Source organism: Falco peregrinus, chromosome 6 (assembly GCF_023634155.1).
Source record: "Falco peregrinus isolate bFalPer1 chromosome 6, bFalPer1.pri, whole genome shotgun sequence".
Taxonomy (NCBI): domain Eukaryota; kingdom Metazoa; phylum Chordata; class Aves; order Falconiformes; family Falconidae; genus Falco; species Falco peregrinus.
Genome location: NC_073726.1, coordinates 77924765 through 77939069, shown reverse-complemented (window position 1 = coordinate 77939069; position 14305 = coordinate 77924765). Strand labels below are relative to the sequence as shown.

The 14305-nt window shown below is 38.2% G+C and overlaps 1 long non-coding RNA gene across 2 annotated transcripts in view; it reads left to right on the top strand.

Moving 5' to 3' along the window:
* The first annotated feature begins 632 nt into the window (after nucleotides 1-632).
* The window catches only part of LOC114012716 (uncharacterized), a 79011-nt gene continuing 65338 nt past the window's right edge, over nucleotides 633-14305 (top strand). For both annotated transcript variants that reach the window (XR_003555370.2, XR_008747970.1), the window contains exon 1: nucleotides 633-745. This is a non-coding gene — a long non-coding RNA (uncharacterized LOC114012716). The remainder of the gene's footprint in view (nucleotides 746-14305) is intronic.

The following is a 14305-nucleotide window of genomic DNA, read 5'->3' as shown; positions in this document are numbered from 1 at the left end:
TAGTATTTGTCTTTTTTTCATAAGGTCTTGGCTTCTACTATGAGGATGTCTGAAAGTGTTAATGTCCCAGAAGTGACTGGAGAAAGTACTGAGCAGAAATAGGACTTTTATTTTCATATATTGTCAAAGTCAAAACCAGAACACAATTTCACATCACGCACTTTCATTCTCAGGATGCTGGGAAATTGTGGGGGAAAAAAACCCAAAACAAAACAAAAACCCAAAATCATCATACAAGGGATGGTGTGGATGCTTTACAGCTTGATTTCAGCAGACAATCTGTTTAGCCTTTGAGAAAGGGAGTTTAAGAGGTAACTACATCATATGGTGTAGTATCTTCACTGGATTGACAAATTCAAATGAAAAATAAGGCAATCAATTCTTCTTTCATTAGCCCTTGAAACAAATTCATCAGGACTAACTAAATGCATTTTTGTCAGACACGCTAACACAAGTTTTATTGTATTTAGAGACTAATTATGAGACTAAATGGAAAGGAAGTTGAGAGAAATTTAGTTGCCTGTGATACACAAGATGTTCTAATGGTACCATTTTAGCTTTAGACTTTATGCAACAGAATTTTAATTTTCATTTTAAAAACTGTGTCTTTCTAGGTTTCATGATTGGGAAGATAAAACATGCGCATGAGTCACGGCAGTATTTTCTGACGGGGATTGGAGATAAATCCCACAGCAACTTGTGATAAACTGGTCCTGGATTCTCTAACAAACTGTTGTTCTGAAAGGTGAGAACTGCTCATTTTTTCTAAACATTCGGATGCAGTATGAGGAGGGTAAGTGCATACAGTATTAACAACTTCACTGCCAATCAGGAGAAATACCTAAAAAATAAACACTTGCAATCAAAGATTAATTTCCAAGCTGTGGAAGATAATACCATGTAGAAGTGAGTTCTAATTGCAAAGTGGATTCCCGTTTAATCCAGAGGAAGCTCCTGCAAATTTTTTAGCCTGCTGTAAAATCCAGACAGTTTACTACAGAGTTTGGGTATGACTTATCATAAGTTATGCTGGAATTTATTTAAGAGTATCATAATATTCTTATATTATTAGAAGAGAAATGTCCTTATGCGATTATATTAAAATTCATGTTCATGTAGATGGCCAAGAAAATGGCACTGTATATAGGATTTGAATCATATTATGCAGACAACTCATATACTATAGACAATCTTGGGCAGAGGAAAGAGACCAGAGAAAAATGTAGTGGGAAGGTAGAAAAAAGTAATTCACTGCTTGTTTGTTTTTCAGAGTCTTGTACATATTGTGTTTCTAAAGATTTCATAAATTTCCTATTTCTTTAATTCACTACAAGTATGATCTAGAATAGCTGTGTTCTCTAAAAAGTGGCTCTTTTTCTCTAGGCTGTGAAACTGTTACTGTTTTAGAGATTCTAATGTGATGGATTATAAAGAATTTCTGAAGAATTTTGGCATAAGTACAGACTGTTAAAAAAAGCACAGAACACAAAATTTCAAGTATGTGCTCAGAAAAAGAGTGGAAACTTGGGTACTTTTCCTTTTTCCGTTTATATCAATAGAAGTATTTCTGTTGGCCTTGATGGATCTGGTTTGCAATTTTGTAGAACGCTGATAGCCTCTGATTCTCAGCAGATACAACTAGGACAGGGAGGAAAAGAAAGCCAGTTTCCTTTGGCCTGGGAAATTTACCAAGTCTGTGTGAAAACTGCCTTTAAAATCAAAAGGTGACATGTTACATGGGCCAAAAAATAAAATCACTATTACAAGCTCATAAACCCCAGATAAAGAATTTGTTACTGTAATTTGGAATCTTGTAGCACTTGGGAACCTCAGTTTTCACCCAGCATTCAATCATACTGAATTTTGCAGGTAATCTTTGTAACAAAGAACTTGCACCGTAAGGCAGTAACAAAATGGTGAACTTGGACATGTTGGGGAGGTCAAGGTGACAGTAAGACATTTTTTGTCAGCATGACAGTATTTTCAAGCATAGCAGCAACCTAACTTATTGGAGTGTTGGGATTGTCTTTGTAGGCATCAACTTAAAGAAGGATGTTTAGGAAGGATTGATGGTCAGTAATTAAGTCAGTTTGGGCAGGTCCTCTCTAAATATAAGGATCAGCATAGGAGTAGATGCAAAGTGTATCTGTCTGAAATTGCAAGAACCAAACAGTCCAAGGTGGCATGAGGGGTCATTCCTGAGTGAAAGGCGATTACCATGGAGGACATGGGATGTGGAGACCATTAAAATGAAGGTGTTAGCTTATGTTTGCTGTCTAGGGAAGGAAGAGTCATTCATAAGAGCAGGATACAGTTGTTTTCGTCAAAGATAGAAAGAGTGTGTTTCAGTAATTCAGTTGTTGGAGGCAGTGAAAAGATTTAGCCCTGTATGTGAATGAAAAAGGTTGTGTTTGAGAGGTTAAACAGCAAAAGTCTGCCAGATTTACCTGTAATGTGAGTGTGAGGACCAATGGAGAGGTGGATTTAAGAAGGTGTTCAAGTTCAGATAGTGAGAAAGGCCCTTCCAGCACATTTATAAATAATAGAAATCCGTTTGCCTATCTTGGAATTTAATTTAGTGCATTTAACAAGGTATTTTCTTCATCACATATGTACACGTATGATATTTTGGCAGTAGTTTTTTTCATGAGTGTGAGGCTAACTGCTAATATTTTTAAAATTTCTTTTTGTTTTAAAAAAAGCATTTAAACTTACCTTTGCTGAAGAAAGCCAGTAATGAATGACTTGTATTTTGCAGGCTAAAGAGCATTAGCTTCATCATTTCTACTACTCAAAATTTAGTGCTTCATGAAGAGGATTATTAAAAAAAAATCCATCCTGGTCTAGAAAAGTGAAGTCATCAGTCCAGAAGTCTGAATTAGGTTTATCCTCTTTCTGACAAAAAATATTGCCTTGAGTGGTAGGAATTATTTCTGAACCAGTTTTGAATAGGTGGCCTGGTGTTCAAAGGCCCTGGATACCACTAGTTCACATTGGTTTCAGTAGGATCAGATAAAGCTGAACTATTTTGAAATCATGATGACAGAATATCTAGTATTTTAATAATACTTTTTCTTCTCACTATTTTACATGACCGTGGTGTGATTATATAGAGTTTTGTAAGTTTGTGCAGTACTATCAAAGATTGTTTTGAAACCATTACTAGAAGTAAATATAACTACCAAATACAGAGTTTTTCCCTGTGTGGGATACTGAAATTGTGGAGAAATAATATTAATTAAGGCTCCTCCTCCTTCCTAGTAGTGCTGTACCTAGCACTGTGCATGATTAACCCCCTTAAATGACCCATCTAGTTAATGGGGCTGGGGACACAACCTCCCCACTCATTCTGCCATAGGATGCCTCAGACATTCAGAGTTTGCTTGTAGGTTGTTCCTTCAGCCTTACCTTGCTCACAGTGTCTTGAATTCACCTCTTGCCTTCTGATTCCCAATTTCATCTCTTTCACCCTCCCACTTTGAGAAGTGTAGCCTTGTCCACATAAAGTAGTTATAAAAGCTTACTGCTTAACATGGGTCTAAAAATAGATTTTACAATCATCTAGATAAATTAGGGGTAAACCTCTCTGGTTCATTTCTGAGGTGCAAAACTGAGTGATATTTGTTTAATAAATATTAGTACCCAACCAAAACGAATTTGAAATAGGGTAGTTCTAAATGGAATTGAGCACTCACACAAATGATTTTCAAAAGCTTAAGTAATAAAAAGTATAGCTTTATTTAAAAAACAAGGAAAAATCTGTGTCCAGCAGGCCACTGAGTGGGCAGAGGGAACAGTGGAATGCATGCCCTAAGCAGTGAATAGTCACACTTTGTACAGAACAACATTTTGTTTCCTGTGTAGCTCCACTGGAATAACCTTTGAGTTTGGTGCACATACTCTTTGTGCATAAAGTTCACGCGGCATGTGCAGGACAACCCAGGGATCAGGCCCAGCCAGCATGGGTTTATGAAAGACAGGTTCTGCTTGGCTAACCTGAGCTTCTATGACAAGATGACCTGCCTAGTGGATGAGGGAAAAGCTGTGGATGTTGTCTACCTAGACCTTAGTAAAGCCTTTGACGCCACCTCCCACAGCATTCTTCTGGAGAAACTGGCTGCTCATGGCTGGGACAGGTGTACTCTGTGCTGGGTAAAAAGCTGGCTGGGCGACTGGGCCCGAAGAGCGGTGGTGAATGGAGTTACATCCAGCTGGCAGCAGTCACAAGTGGTGTTCCCAGGGCTCAGTATTGGGGCCAGCCCTGTTTCACGTCTTTATTGACGATCTGGTTGAGGGGATCAAGTGCACCTTCAGTAAGTCTGCAGGTGACACCAAGCTGGGCAGGAGTGTTCATCTGCTTGAGGGTAGGAAGGCTCTGCAGAGGGATCTGGACAGGCTGGATTGATGGGCCAGGGCCAATTGTATGAGGTTTAACAAGGAGAAATGCCTGCTTTGGCACTTGAGTCACAACAACCCCACACAATGCTACAGGCTTGGAAGAGCAGCTGGAAAGATGCCTGGCAGAATAGGAGCTGGGTTGATGGCTGGCTGAACATGAGCCAGCAGAAGGCAAATAGCATCCTGGCTTGTATCAGAAATAGTGTGGGCAACAGGACTAGAGAAGTGATTGTCCCCCTGTACTGGGCACAGACGAAGCTGCACCTCAAATACTGTGTTCAGTTTTGGGCCCCTCACTAAAAGAAAGACACTGAGATGCTGGAGCATGTCCAAGGGCAACAAAGCTGGTGAAGGGTCTGGAGCACAAGTCCTATGAGGAGCAGGTGAGGAAACTGGGGCTGTTTAGTTTGGAGAGGAGGAGGCTCAGGGGGGACCTTATTGCTCTCTACAGTTCCCTGAAAGGAGGTTGTAGGCAGGTGAGGGTAGGTCTTTTCTCCCAGATAATGAGCAACAGGACAAGAAAAAATGGGCTCAAGCTGCACCAGGGGAGGTATAGATTGTATATTAGGAAAAATTTCTTCACAGAAAGGGTGGCCAAACATTGGAACAGGATGCCCAGGGAGGTGGTGGAATCACCATCCCTGGAGGTGTTTAAAAAAAACGCATAGATGTGGTGCTTAGGGACATGGTTTAGTGGTGGACTTGGCAGTCCTGGGTTAATGATTGGACTTGATGATCTTAAAGGTTTTTTCCAACCTAAATGATTCTGTAATTCTATGGGACACTGAGACAGGAGTATGTGAAGGAAAGGGAAAAGATAAGAGCCTTTTCAAGGTCAATAGGAATGTTTATTATCAAAGGCCTGTAAGGACACTGTCTTCCAGTTCCTGAAAATACATTTTTGGTAATGGATAATTCTGAAAACATACTGACAAAGAGAGGCAGTTAGTTTCTAGTAGCACATTCTGATATTAAATGTAGCAAAGTTAAATGGTAAGTTTCTAAGTTATGTATATTATGTTTTAAAAGATACATGAAACGAAAAGCTACTACAACAAATTCACAGATTAGTTAGTGTAATTTTGAATTACTGATCGGCTTTGAAATACAAGGATATACAAGAAAGTTATATTTCAGGTTTGGTTTAGCCTGTTTGTACATAAAGATTTGTCCAGTTATCAAAAACGGTCTTTAAGAGTTGTAGATGGCATTGTTTCTTTGAAGCTGACAAAGATGTGGACTTTGCTGGATCAGTTTTCTTAACAGCACTAATCTGCCAGAAAGTAAAAGCGAAGGAATAAAAGCTGAAAAAACTTTTTCCAGTCTTCACCAGCTGAGCATGTTGTGGCAGAGTGCAGTCTGGATAGCACTGAGAGGGCATTTCAAGAAAAGGTAAGGGAGTGCCATTAATACTTTGAAATACTTTGACAGGTGGAAAAGCTGACGCAGGCATCACAGGAAAAAAACCCAAACTGCCAAGCTTTGAGGCCAGTTAATTATATCAACTTCTTTTATGAACAGATTCCATGCACAGGGTTTCTTGTTTGCTTTTACAGCTGGTTAGCAGAAACAGCAGTTCTGTTTTATTTTGTGTGTTGCAGTCTTGCTTATTAGCTTCACAGCATTAGAAATGTGTGTATTAGAACTCCAGATTCCTTAGGCTAAAACAAAATGAGAGCACATCGAAGCTTGATGGCTAAGGTATTTCATAATGTGAATTGCTAGATCACTCTGTCAGATCAAAGTAAGTGATGACTCACACTGAGTAATGAATAGTTGTCATTGTATGAAAATTGTTTTCTGGCCTGCATGGAGTAAATTATTAGTGGATAGGTGCTACTGCAGAAACACTTTTTTTTGTATGTGATGGCAAGCTTAGAATAGAGAGTGGAGCTGGAATAGACGATGACAAATGAACTCTCCACATGCCCTTAAATGCGATCTTAACTGAAGAGGGCTGGGGAGCATGATGGTGGAACATAACTGTGTTCCACCTGCTTTATGGGAAGGTGAAAAGAAAAATCTCCAAAACTCACTCTTGTGCCTTCATGTCACGAAAATCCTGACTGTCTAAGAAAACAGGAGCTGATTCTGTGCATCAACACTGCATATTCCACTACAAACTCAATTGCACAGGCCTGTAACTGTGCTTTCTCAACCTTGAAAAGACAAGAGAGGACGGACAAACAGGGCTACAGGGACATTCAACATCTTGATCCTTTTTCATCTTGTATATCTTTGATATGGAGGTCAAGGCCTGGACTGGAAGCACAGTACAGCTCACCTTACAAGTCCTCACAGTCCTTGGTGTTTATTTTGGGCTTTCTAAAATCTCTCTATACATTATCTTTACACTGTGATTTTGGCAGTTTTGAATGAACAATAATCAGCTTAGAAGCAGATGGGGTACTTGTCAAAAAATGGCAGGGGGAGAAAAGCCTCAGGGATGCTTGCAGTATTCAACAACCCAGTGTGAGCTAACATTTCAGAAAAACAAACCAGTCTTCCTATTGTTTCATAAGCCTTATCAAAATCTGCAGTAAGTCAACTTTCAGGCATTTTACAAGTCCCATAAGCAAAACCACATCCACATAGCTCCTTTGCAACAACCAATGAATTAAAAAAACCCAAAGAAGTGTGATAAGTTTATACAACAGCTATATTAACTATTCCGTCTTCTAACATTTTCCAGTATTCATTGTGCTAACAACCCATTTTAATAAAGGAAACTTTAATACTAGGTTATGCCATGAATGGTTTTAAAGTTACATTAAGACAGGTGTTATGAAGCAGACTGATCCACCAAGTATTTTTAGCTCTGAATTTTGAGGAGAGTTATTATTTGAGAAACTTGTCTGACTTGTCATTTGAGAGTGTGTGATTGGGAATACTGTTTTGTAGTGAGCTTATTAATTAAACATCTGACGGTCAGAGCATGACAGGGTAACCTATTTGATCAGTTCACAGAGAAGAACATTTGAAAAGGTCTTGTAAAAAATGTATTATTGTTCTAAAAGCTTCATGGACTTGATTTTTCTGAACAAAACACTATAAATTGTATTCATTACAGCTGTGTTCAGCCTATCAGGACATTGAAAAAGCCTTCAGAGCAATTGATGTCAGTCAGAGTGGATTTGTGTCTTTGGATTACTTGAAGTCAGTCATAAATGGCTTTATATTTCCTTTGCTGAATGAAACTTTTCAAGAGCTAATGAATAGGTAAGAATCATACTATTTTCTTAGGGGACATTTTTTAGAGCTGCTGCCTTATAGCTTTATTATTGCTTTTTGTCACTACCATCATTAATTCATCTTACTTGTGCCTGTGTTGCAGTATGCATGGCACTGATATAGCTGGGTATAAACCCAAGTTTTTTTGCAGTAAGGCATATAGGCTTAATGGAGTAGAAGCTTTAAGTTACTGCTTTCTTACTTCTATTTGCTCACAAAATTGTATTTAATTGCCTAAATGGAGCATTACTGTCTTGCATTCAAATGACTAGTGATGTGGGATGGTGTGAATTTGCTGGAAGAGCAGCTTCATGACTGTTAGCACCATATTCGCATGGTGACAGCATGACTATACAAGCCTCTCCTTTTTAAATATGCTGGTGTGGCAAGGAAAAGAAAGGAAGAAGTGAAACTAGAGTGGATGAATGAGCTAATGTTGAACGCTTTCACTCTGCACTGCTCATTGTCAGTCACTGAAAAAGAAAACTGAAGGGATACTTCAGTGCTGCATAATAAAGCAATTTCATACCTGGAAATCTGAATTTAAACTAAAATAAGGCAAAAATCTTTTGAAATTAGGTTTTGACATTGTAAATATTTTTATTAAAAGTGCTGTGAAGGTTGAGAAATCATGCCAGCTACTGGATTCAAGTCAATGTACTATTTTACTTTAACCAGGCAACTTTGTATCTTATGACCAAAACTGAAATCATCTTTTGGGCAGTCTAGTGTACAGAAGATAAATGGATAAAAAACATTTTCCAGCCCAGCCTCAAGGATCTCAGCAGAGTTTAAGCTACAGGACATTTTCCAAAATACAATTTCCTGGACATGACCACTTCAGCATACGCTGACTATCTTCCTGAACTCATATTTCCTTTTTAAAGCCAAAATATCATAGGAATGGATGTTTTCTGTGGCTTTTGGTTAAAATCTAGACCAAGATCTTTTATGATTAATCTTCTGTACTCAGAAACCAAAAACTGTGAGAAGAAAACTGCCAGGATATACTTTATACTTGTTGGCAACAGTGCCAAGGGCATATGGCCAGTCAAAGAGAAAGAAAGAACAACTTAACTCTTACACAGCATTTTTACTCCAAAACATTGCTTAGGCTTATAACAACAGGACAAGTCACCCAAATCATACTGTGTGAGGAGGTCAGTAACCAGACTATGCAACAGCTTAATGATTCCACAATTTATAGTTTATCCATTTAAATTGTTGGAAGAATAGAATCATCCATGTAAATAATCAGTTGAGTTATTTCTTTCTTTATATGCACCAGTTAGCTGTAAAGACCTCAGTGCAGATAGATGTTTTACAGCAGCAGGTGCTGTATGAGAATGTCATCTGCAGTAACCATATTGCTTTGTGCATTCAGCAGATAAATCTGATTTGCTTCTAGTCATTCACAGTGTGATATAACAATGATCAACTATTACTTTAAAAAAAAATTGCTATTATAGTTTTTTTTCAATTAATGTCACTTGCTAGTTTAAATCTTAAAGTAAATCTTGCTCTTAAGAGCAGTTGCATAATGGAGAGATTTCTGCATGTATTCTTCCACTGGAGCTTTCTCTAGTATTTGAAAAATATAGTGACATTTTAATGATGCTGTAAACAGAAATGTTCAAGCCTATGTATGCCATATCTCTTAGGTGATATTTCTCAGATAATGTAATTCAAAAGCTCCACCAGGTGAATGGAACAACAGCAAAAGTTCCTCATAGTCATCTAATTCTAATAATGAAGTAATTTCATTGCAACTGATAATAAATTTAGTAGTAATTGATGGGCAAGCAACGTGATTTCAAGGTTTTTAAGATTCTATTTAAATAATCTGACATGAGATGTGCCAAGGAGCTGTTTATAAGAAATAATACATGACAGCATTTTATGATTGTTAGAGGTATTTAAATCTCATGGGCTCCTGATATAAAATTCAGGGCCCATTGAAGTCGATGCAGTTTTGCCTTAGACTTCGGCTAGGATTTCATCCTTGACTGGTTTAGGACCAGATTACCCACGCACTTATCTCTCAGTATATGTCCCCACTGCAGCAAGATCAAATACATCAGAGGCAGACCATTGAGGTGTACTTCATTCAAAGGACATCACTCATCTGAGTCCTGAATTCCCTGAATTCCTTCTACTCTTGAAAATTCTTTCACTTAGAAGTAAAACATCATGAACTTGAGGTTATATAAAGAATTTCATAAACTGAAGGATTTAATTTCACAGTATTTCAGCATTCCCATGTAAGAAATATTTTGGTTATGTTTTGGAGCTTTGCTGTGGATTGTGTCCCTTCACAAGTGGAGGGGTATGAGTGAAGTGTTCTTGTTGATGGTTGGGAGCAAATCATACATGACTAATGTGAAGGCTTTGCCAATGGAGGGTCTAAATTCTAAGATTTTTCTGGTGGCTGCTGGGATTTCTAATTGGTGACCTTTTTTGTGATATGAGGTGAATCATTGTGCTCACTTGGTCAGGACTTGGGTGAACACAGTATCAGTTAAAAAACACAAGGACAGTTCAGCAGCAGAGGTAGTTTTAAACTTTTTGTGTTACCCTCATGCTTTAGGTTCTTTAATTTATGATTTGTATAAAAGTCTCAGTGCTAAGGCACTGATGGTTAAAAATTTCTCAGTGGGTATTTTCTAAAGTATCACTATGAGGTGATAATCACACAGTTTTACCAGGTATCCATGTTGTTACACTCTAATCAGTCAATTCTTTTGGAAGTATATTCCTTTGTACTTGGACATAACCATAAGCATACTTCTGAAAAGCCATGCAGAATTTATTTTTATTACTTCAATAAATTAGCTGGCCTACTATATTAGATTAAAAACTGGATTACCACTCACAAAAGATGTGCATTTTTTTCTGGCTCTACTGTGGAATGATCTTTCTATGCTCCAGTTATTCAACCTATAGCATCTAGATATTGTACTTACTGCCCTTCTAGCACAGCTTGAAATCTGAGGGCCAATATTATAACTATAAAGAGGGATTGTTTTAAAAATAAAATACAGAAGTCCTTCCTCAGCTTTTATTACCAATGATTCAGCTTTGTCTAGATAGGGCTTTATTCAATTTGATCCACAAAACTTAATGCTGGGGAGTTCCTCCCTGGCCCCCATGAGGGCCTGATTCATCCCTTTCCATGATGAAACCTGCAGAAGAGACATGCTGTGTTGGCCAGCCACAGGCAGAAATGGAAAAACTCCACAATCCTTCACCCATCTGCAGAACGGGAGAAAACCACTGCACCTTGTGGACTGATCAATGTCACCACAAATCATAGCTAGTAATGCCAGACCTTCACACACCCGTATTAGTATTTCTTCCTAAGTTCCCTTCCGCTTCCAGGATTTTGGAAATTGTTGCTGCTGAAGTCTGAGAGGCAATTGTAGAGCTTCTGAGCGAGGAGGTGGATGTGGAGAGGTCTGTTGCTCCGATTGACGCAGCTTTGGCTGGTTGCTCATTTTCAGCGCAGAATTGCTCTCTACAGTGTGATTTGAGTGATTTAGTAGACCATAGATATTTGAGTGTGAAGGGATCTCAGTTGGGGGCTCAAAATAACAGTTGTTATCTTGGCCTTAAAGATCATCTGTTATTTCGTACTGTTTGTTTCGTATTCATTTATCCAAGACAATAATCAGATATGAAATATCTATCCTTCCCACAGCTTTTTTTAATAACCCATTCCTCAATAGTATTGTTGGCAAAGCCCTTTCCTGCAGGGAATGAAATGGTGAAATGTGAATGCCAGCACTGCTTCTGTCTTCATTTACCTTGAGTCTTTGGTGCTTGGCCCTTCCCAGCCCTTCTTCTGGGCTCTGGTGCAATTGTGCTGCTGGTGCCGTGGGAGATGCTCAGCCCTTGAGCCACTGAGCCGTGGTGCTACTCTCAGCCAGGACCACTGTAAAAAATCAGGTTCCCTCCTCACCCGTGCTGTCAGGTTGTAGTCAACCAAAGTCTGAATGCTGTGATTCTTGTAACTTTTGGGTTTTAGCTTTGTTGGCTGAGCTTAAGGAGCTGCTGGATAGTCTGAAAACGAGGGGTTTTTTTGTAAAAGATCCAGGTGACTACATTTGGTAAATTTTCAGCCTTGTCCTGTGCATCCTGGGTTAGTAAATGCTCTAAACACCATCTGCCACCATTTTAAGGAGCAATAGGAGTTTTAAAAGCTTTTCTGAGATGACTACAGTAGCGAGTCAGCACGTTTCTGATAATATGTGAGGGATGTAATTGCCTGCAAAGCACCCTCTGAAGTAGGAGTGTATTTAGCCATGCTCATTGGAGCTTTCTGCTATACCGTTGAACCTGAATAGGAGATATGCCAATGGTCTGGGGAGTCATGGGATTAGGTCCTTATTGATTTTAAAGTAATTATTCATGGAATATGATACTGGTGAATCCCTGAATTTTTAATGTAGTTTAACATTTCCAGTACTTTTGAAGTTTTCAAATATGGATACAACGAACATCATAACATTTAAAAAACCAACATACTATTCCCCTTAGTTAGTTTCTCTACTGTTATGTGTAAATAATGAGAAGGGATGCATTAAATACTATCTTATTCTAGACATCTGTAATGTGAATGTCTACGCCTGAACTGCTCCTCCCAGACTCCATTTTATAGTCACTGGAGAGAAACAACAGGCAGGATTCATCTAATCAGTTTTAGATGTCTACTTTAGGATGAGATGAATCCTGTCCTGAAAGTGCCTGTTTCTCCCCAATGACTATAAAGGGAACTTAGAGTGACTCGTTCAGGTGCAGGCATGTACATTTGGTTAGATAAATTCTCACTTGGGGTATAGTTCTTCCACAGCTAGACATTTGGAATTGAGAAAACAAGTTGGCTCAGTTTATGTATTTAGTAACAAATAAAATCTATGCAAGCTTACTGTAATTATGAATGTTGCACACATTGATGTTATAACAATGATGTGATGTTCTAATTCAAAATTCTTCTTGGAGTGTGGAGTGGTTTTATAAGAAAACCTTTTAAAATTGTTTTGTTTTTTAAAAATCAAGTTTGGAGTGAAAGCCAGAGGTAAAATTGCTTGGCAACAATTTTAGAAAAAATCTGGGATGCTGGGAGCACCTTTGAAAACATGTAGACAATTCTTACAAGAAAAAAAACTAACATAAGCGAGTAGGAAGTTAATTTTTTATGTGAGTAACCTGTGGTATATGTAATTAACGAAAGTGTATCCACTCAATGGTCAGTCTTGTTTAAACTCAGTTAAAAAAAATCTTTTGGCAATGGTTTGTCTCATATTTTGAATCCTATCAAACCCTGATTCTTAATGAGGTGATTTATTCTTTCTGCTCTGAGAAGAAAATAGCGAGCAAAAGGCTGAGACATGAAAGTGTTGCAAAGTTTGTCTTTTTCCCTCTTGCAGAGTAAATCCAGCTAGAGATGAAGTGACACTGTTCTTTAGAAGCTGCACGGAAACATCCAAGATGCTTATCCCTCTTTAAAGCAGGCATTCCTTATGCTTGATGAAGTAAGAGCAATTATTTTTAGGTGTTGTCTTGGTTAATTACTCTTACAGCTAAACATTTGTGTCTCATATCTGCTTCAAAGTAATCTGGTAGTTGCCAGTCTTTGTTTTCTGTTACAGCAGCACACGGAGTCTGTTTTTCAAGTTTCTTTAACATAGATATGTGCAACTGGGGACTAAATAATCTGTAACAACCTCTCTGATAAACAAAAATTATTGGCCTCCTACAATTTCACTGGAAATCATGTTGGCCAGTTCTTTAATCATCCCTGTGGCTGCCTTTGAACCTCTGCTAGCTTTTCTGTATATTTCATGAAATGTTATGACAGAAATGAGAATTGGTGCTTTCATAGAAGTTACACTGATACCAACAAAAAAATAATATATATAACTTCTCAGCTAAGTGTTCCCCTGCTTCTAAATCCAAGGATTGCCTTGTGCTTAACATCATACTGGCATTTTATTTATGCTTCGATTATATATTATGACCTGCAAATCTTTAAGAGTAACTGCTCCTTATAATTAAGATTCCTCTTCTATTCTGGCATATTTTCTCCATTTCTCATTGTAGGACTTCATTAAAAAGCTTATTTTTGTGCTTATTCTTCCCAGTCATATTGTATCAGTGATTTGTTCTCTTCATCATTTTACCATTCCGTTTGTCTTTGTTATCTGTGGTCATCTAATGTTTTAAAGTTTTGTGTTTTTTTTTTCCAGGTTATTTGTACATATGTGCATGTGCCTGTGTATATATATGCATCTATATATATATATAGAGAGAGAGAGCTGTGTTTACTCTGTACACACACACACAGAGACATGTATATATACGTGTGTGCATAAAAAGGATGTATAGCACAGGGTGAAAAATCAGCCCCAGCAAGACCTTGTTAGCAACAGACCTACTGGAGAATGGGTTATTACCTACAATTCTATTTGAATATTTCTGTTATCTGGCTCTGTTATCTATCACGCTTGTTTGATATCTGCCATTTGCATCCATAGTGTTCTCATTTCTTAGTCAAAACGGCATGCCACTGGTCATAAGTAAGGTATACTATTGCCTCGGGCCGCAGGCTGCCCCAGGACGGCAGTGCAGGCAGGGCCCTAATGCCTATTTTGCCTGTGCCAGAGTGCTGGACAGCCCT